We start from the raw sequence: 7,611 nt of genomic DNA on the forward strand, positions 1-7,611 counted from the left end.
ATTAATGATCTTCTTGAAAGGATTCATATTTATTATCACCATGAACTAGGTGTCAGTCAAAAAATCTAATTACTTACCTATACCTACAATCAACAACTTTCACTCGGTCACAACAGCAAAGGATAAAGGCGAGAGGAGCCATAACGGTTGGCCTGCTTCCAATCGCGGGCCGAATTCGCCGAAAATCTCAGACATAACGGACTCCTTTCAACTAACACGATTTTAAAGAACTTTCGCGACAAGGAGTCAGTCATCGTTGCGTTAGTTTATTTTTGATATCATCATCAATTAAAAAAAATCTGCCAATTGACAGAAACCTACTGCAGGACGTTAGCCAAGGAGTGCCAAGTAATGATCGTCTACTTTTCTTCTTCCAGCTTGCTGCCAGCTATCTTCTAGCTAGATCATCCTTCAAGTATGTTGGGGACCTATCTTATTAATGGGTAATTCCAGTACCAGTTCTGGTTACGTATGAGCTACGTAAAAAGGCGGGGACCCTTTCCCACGTTCCGAACGCTATGGCTCCTTTTGGGATTCGTAACTAAGTAGTTAAGGCTATATTAAAGTTATACAGGGTGTTAGGTAAATGGGTATATGAACCGACACTAGCCCATGTTAATATGGTTATATAAATGGTATGGTGAAGTCAGAAAATTGATATCTTCATTTTAATTATTTTATTTTTCATACAAATATTATTTAAAAAAAAAATAGTATGAAAATAAAAAAAAATTAAAATGATGATATCCTGACTTCACCATACCATTTATATGCCCATGTTAACATGGGCTAGTGTCGGCTCATATACCCATTTACCTAACACCCTGTACAAATAACTAAATTAATAAAAATCTTTAATTTCCATACAATACAATTTAGGTCCTAAATACTTTAGCTAGGTGAATCATCTAACTTATATGAATGTGTTTCATGATTTTCAATATTTTTAAGGAAGATAACTTTTTTCTACAATTTGTAGTGCTTATTCACTATGTCGTCGGTTCTTTACCGTAATAATAGGTACATATTTAGTTGAAACGTTAAGTATTTAGGTAGTTTAAAGAATAACGCCGTAACTACGTTGAACGTAGGTAGATATTTAGGTAAAACCTACGCATTATAATTTACTTCAACTTAAGTTAAAGTATTAATCATAACCCTATTTATTTAATAAACATTAAGATAATAAATTTTATAACATTAACTTAAAATTACTTAAAAACTAAAAATTTAAAATTACTAACGATAAAAACTATTTACAAAATAAAAAATACTTCACCCCCAGCGCCGCAGTCAGGAATGGTGCCCAAAAGGCTGGCAGCATTGCCACGTTGAATGGCCAGGCTAATTCTCTGGCCGAAATAGCTGCCAGCCTTTTGATCACCGGTCACCTCGGTGAGCCTCTTTGCCAGTTCCTTATAAAAGGAACGAGCGCTTGGACCCCATGGTCCCATAGTCTCAACCCCNGTTATCACCATGAACTAGGTATCAGTCAAAAAATCTAATTAGTACCTATACATCAACTTCAACAACTTTCACTTGGTCCTAACAGCAAAGGATAAAGGCACATAAAGGCGAGAGGAGCCATAACGGTTGGCCTGCTTCCAATAGCGGGCCGAGTTCGCCGAAAATCTCAGACATAACGGACTCCTTTCAACTAACACGATTTTAAAAAACTTTCGCGACAAGAAGTCATCGTTGCGTTAGTTTATTTTTGATATCATCATCAATTAAAAACAATCTGCCAATATCAAACCTACTGCAGGACGTTAGCCAAGGAGTGCCATAAAGTAATGATCGTCTGCTTTTCTTCTTCCAGCTTGCTGCCAGCTATCTTCTAGCTAGATCATCCTTCAAGTATGTTGGGGACCTATCTTATTAATGGGTAATTCCAGTAGGTAATTACCAGTTCTGGTTACGTATATGAGCTACGTAAAGAGGCGTGGACCCTTTCCCACGTTCCGAACGCTATGGCTCCTTTTGGGATTCGTAACTAAGTAATTACTATTTAAGGCTATACTAAAGTTATGTAAATAATTCTTTAATTCCCATACAATACAATTTAAGTACTAAGTACTGTAGGTGAATCATCTAACTTATATGAATGTGTTTCATGATTTTCAATATTTTAAAGGAAGATAACTTTTTTCTACAACTTGTAGTGCTTATTCACTTTAGTCGTCGGTTCTTTACCGTAATAATAGGTACATTATTTAGTTGAAACGTTAAGTATTTATTTAGGTAGTTTAAAGAATAACGCCGTAACTACGATGAACGTAGGTAGATATTTAGGTAAAGTAATTTTTATTTTGTTTAGAGTTAAGTTTGCCTAAGTTTAAAAAAAAATCTGTTTATTGTAAATAAATATACCTACTTATTGGTAAAACCTACGCATTATAATTTACTTCAACTTAAGTTAAAGCATCAAATTAATTAGAAACTTCACAAAATAGCGTTATGACATAAATAGCCGGGGGCTATTCTTTTGTTTTGTCTCGACAGGTAATTGGATCTACCACCGAACATTAAGTAAATCACATAACTTTAAATATAATTATGTAGAGCTCTAATATTATGTAATAAAATAACGTTGTGAACACACAAACGGATTTGGTAAATAATCTACTTTTGACGGGGGAACATGATCGGTCCTTGTAATGGGACAACTTTTAATTGGAGAGCTTTTTTGTGCTTTCGATAGTAGATATTTAAAAGTTTTAATGGTGAGCAGATACTTTCTTATGTTGGGTATGATGAAACATTCATGAGTAATTCATAAGGACAGCTTTATAATGGTAACGTTTTGTAAAATTGATGATGATTTTTATTTGTGTTTAATATTATTCAGTAGTAGACAAACTAATAAAGAAAAAGTAGTCAAACATGACGTCTGTTTTTACTTAAGACTGTATGAACTTGGATGAACTCAGGGTGATAACACTGTGGATCATTTTAAATATTTGTGAGCAAATATTAAGCATTCCATTGAAGCCAGCTCGGCTTTTCATTAATGAATAATCTCTTCAGGCACTCACATAATGGTGGGTTCATTCAACCTTTTCCAATCTGACTCATCGGCATAACGAAAAAATGCTACCGTTACAATAATTACCGTAGTACGTGCGCTAAGATACCTGTTTCGTGTCGTGTTGTGCTTAATCATTTGTTTACTACACGGTAAGTTCTTGTTGTAGCAATTTGATACCACGGTATGTAGTAGGTACCGCGCGCGTGTTATACCTACGCATATGCATAGTAAGTCACATAGGCCATATCTGAAACCTGGATTTCAGTGACATGACTAATAGGCATGTCATGTTGAAGACATGCATCCGCCTAATGTAGAATAGAATTGCCTAATAATATGCCAATGACAGTTTAACTTTCCCCGGGGACAAACTTGACCTTCACTGGTTGGATTTTTATTGGCAATCAAGCTGTAAATCCTGGCTACACAGGAGTTGCAGCAGGAGGTGGGAATAGTCCCGTAATAAGTCATCAGTTTGTGGTTTTATTGAGCTCTACATCCCTACATTTTCATTTTCTGGTGCATAGAGCCTTTTGTAATCTTGAAACTGAGTCTCAGTTTGCGAACTTGATCTTACAACGGATAGGAAGTATTCAGTTTTGTTATTGGACACTACGAATGTCGTAGGATATGAGGTCATATTGCTTATTATTATTGTCGTTAAAAAAGTCGTAAGGCTAAAGCAACACGTTTCATGAATTATTGCATAGTGCATCCCTAACCCAGTAGAGTCCTTTTCGATGGATTGGAACCACAGACATACGTCGCCATAGGTACAGGCAGTGTCAAATAAAGTGACACCTAAAGTGGTCAAAAAGTTGACAACACACGTGTTGCGAACTTAATGGTTACTTTGAATGACACTGATTGTACTACGCATCACAGACAATACCATTCTCACTCACGATTATGTGGGTGTAGAGAGAGCATGGCAATGTTATCAAGACAAATAGTTTTTTAAAGTACCTACCTACCTAGTATCTTCAGATCATTTCTATGATCTACTATCAAATAGCCAATACAACAAATAGGTAACTTACACCAAAAGGGTAGACGATGAGAGAGTGACATCAGTGGTTGTGGGTGTGTGTCTACGGTGACCCACATCTCATTTGGCAGTTAAGTAGGTAGAGACACGACCTATCGCTAAGTAGGCCAATGGCGCGGTTCATGTTCGCCATCGACAGTAGGCTATTAGGCTACTATGACACCTTAACTTGTCAATGTCAAACAGACAAAGATGCACTTACTTCCTTACAGCTCGGTGATTAATTTTTGGACTTTCAAACTTCTTACTTATTTCTTTCATACGTAGACCTGAAGATGTCTTATAATGGTTTACTTAATTATTAAATTCAACAAACGATGTCACACAATTTTTGTAAGTATGTACCTACATATTTTAATACACCCTTGTTGAGTAGAACTTGAATACATGGAATTCATTGAACTAATTGATAGAAACTTTGCTTCTAATGTAGAGCCCTGTAAGACTTAAAACAGACTAGATAGGTAACACTGGGTGACACAAAAAGCTAAGGATGACATGATGGTGAGGGTGTCCTCTTTTGATTCCTATTTCGATCTGTTAAAGAAGGTAACTATTCAACGTCAGTTCTTTAGCTCAGACAGTTAAAGGCATTTCAGCTATGCCATTCTGTGTACCTACCATGAGTTTACGTTAGGTGTGCTCGCTAGCGAAAACGTCAAAAATCTCTATGGAGATTTTGTTTCTTGAAAGTAGCCGCTAGGGGCGCTGCACAATATGTCATACAATTAATGTCATTTTTTTACGCAGTCGCTAGCGAGCACACTTAACGTAAACTCATGGTAAGCACACTGAACTTCAGTGTCTCTGCGTGTCGTCTTCAATAAGTAGGTAGGTACACAGAAAGTTTTAACCAGAGAAAGTTTTACTTTGTTCATACTCTTATCGAATAACTTTCCAGTTATGACTAAGAAAATAAAAGGGTCAATTTCCCAAACACATTTTTTGAGCGGCGTAGCTGAAAATCATATGTTTTTTAAAACATAGAACTTTGATTTTTTTTTACACGAAAATATACAGAGGTTCCATTTTGAGGACAACATTATTAATGAGTATTTTCTTTTACAAATTCGACAAAAAATAATTGAACTAAGCGTTTCTAATTTTGGNTAAGTACGTCGTTATTTATTTATTAGGACAATATACCATGATGAATATTTTTGGAGTCGGTGCTGGTAAATTTAAAACCATTTCTTGAGCTTGGCACTAAGATATGACCGACTGACAGCATATTTTCTAATTTTGGTGCTTTAATATATATTTTGGTGTTCTCTTAATTTTGGTGTAAGGAAAATCTAAAAAACTACTGGACAAAATTTATTGTCTTAATCATTTTAGAAACAGTATAAGTTTCCAATAAATTTGATCTATAATTAAAGAATAAAAATACACAACTAACAATTTACACCAAAATTAGGCAAAAATATGCACTTGTTGAAATTCACCCAAAAAAAAGCGAAATCATCAGTAAAAAGTGGAGTGAGTCATTGCGATCTCAGCGAAAGTAGGTTCGGCTCTCTTTAAGGCACTAACTATGTATCATCGTCCTATGTTTGTTTTCGCGATAAAAATACAATTAACAAAGATTTCACGTGCGTGTGCGCAAACGAAGCACTTTTTAAAGACAATGCGAGTGAATCAGGGAAGGAGCTGTTTTTGTGAGTCACAACAGTATCGGGTCAAGTTACTTTAAACTTCAGTAGACACTCATTCGCTAAGTATTTACTATGTAACTAACCCGAATCAAAGATCTCATCGCATAGGAACGTACTTAGAGATAAAACATATTGTTAAGCTAATGTAAACATTACCTATCTTAGTTACATCGGTATATGTAAAATGGGAGGTTCTTTACGTAGTACCACCCCGTCTTGAAAAATCCTTCAGTAGATATGATAGTAAACTTTCAAAACTGAAAGTAATTCCCCGTAAGTTATGTAGGTATTGTTATGTGTTTTGAAAGCATATAGGTACTCACACATTTAGTCAGTTTTTGAGTCAATTTCTAAGAAAATTTTTGGTCGTTCAAAAGTTTCGTTAAAATATCTAATTAGATATTATTAGACGCTATGATGATACTATGTTGTATTAAGGGGACCACATACTCACCAAGAAATGTGTGTAAGTTATAAAAGTATGTACGAGTATAGAGTCGTCTTTTCAGAGGCATGTCTATTTTCGCACAAATGCACTAGGGCGTGTGTCTATAAACTGAATGGAATCTGGAAGCGGGCAATGCGCGCGCGCCGAAATAGGGTTCAGTCTGCTCGCTATATTAGTACTCCACCAAGGGCCTAACCAAACCAAATATTATCGTTTCTATATTTTTTGTCGCATATCAGTGATGTAATTCCTCTATTAACCAAAACCAATGCACTAAACCCAAAGATTAGATCAAAGAAAAGTTAGTATCGTTTCGTATCGAGATTGTATAGAAATAAAATAGGTATGAATATAAGGCGAGTAGGCGACTGATGGTACTAAAGAAAGACCAGTGCATAGCAAAATTAGAGAGCTTAATAAGCTTTAACTTAATTAACCGTCATTGGTTTTATAGGTACAAATGAATGGCGTTTTTGTGGTATTTTTCGTAATGTTAGACTAGAGTTATTTGTTCTACATGGGTAACCTTTTAACGTTCAACAAGTTCAAAGCTATGACAAAATTGCTATGCAATTCCTATCAACACAATATGAGCAACACAATACAGTCGTCCTTTTGGCGTTAACGATTGTAGAGAACACAATGCGAAGGGGGCTTGACCAGCGCTGCGGCGAGCAGCTGGTGCGAGCCGCATGCCATTGCGACAACATTATGCGTATTCTGAACATTATGCGTATGTATTTTGTCTGTAAAAATACAAGTACCTACGGCGTATTGTTTTTGACGTAGTTTACTGGTTATTTTGTAAATATGTTTACATTATATTAATTAATATAAGGATAGGGGTTGCAAAGTAAAATTAATAATAGTAAAAGAGCGTTAATTTCTTTTTCTTATTTAACCACATCGCCAGCAGCAATGCTTACATAACAAAAAAAACCTAGCCTATTTATCTTAGTATAGATTTAAGTAATAAATCAGTAAAAATCAGCAGATATTCTCAAATAAAATCCTTTACGTGATGTTTGAAACAAAGACCTCACGAGAAGGTGGTTAAATAGTACTAATCAGCACGTTTTGTAGTTACCAGTACCACCATAACTATCGTTTCGGGACATTAGGATGTAGGTAGCTAAGTAGACCGTAATAAAAGTGAGTTAAGAATTTACCATACCTATTGTCCGTAGGAGTGCTAGGTACTTACGTCGGGGAACTCCGTGCTTACATTCTTAGAAAGAAATTAGATTGTAAAAGGGACGATAAAATTCTTTACAAAATTAAATTCCAATCAAATACCATGACCAATATTTCTATACAGCTTTTTTTCTTAGAATTTCGTGGTACACTTGTAACGTAGGTTTTTAATCAAATTAATTAAATAGGCTTTGATTTACTTCTATCAGTCGTATCGTGTGGTCTCTTGACAATAATA

Source organism: Ostrinia furnacalis, unplaced genomic scaffold (genome assembly GCF_004193835.3).
Source record: "Ostrinia furnacalis isolate ACB-3 unplaced genomic scaffold, ASM419383v2 OfSCF4495, whole genome shotgun sequence".
Lineage (NCBI taxonomy): Eukaryota > Metazoa > Arthropoda > Insecta > Lepidoptera > Crambidae > Ostrinia > Ostrinia furnacalis.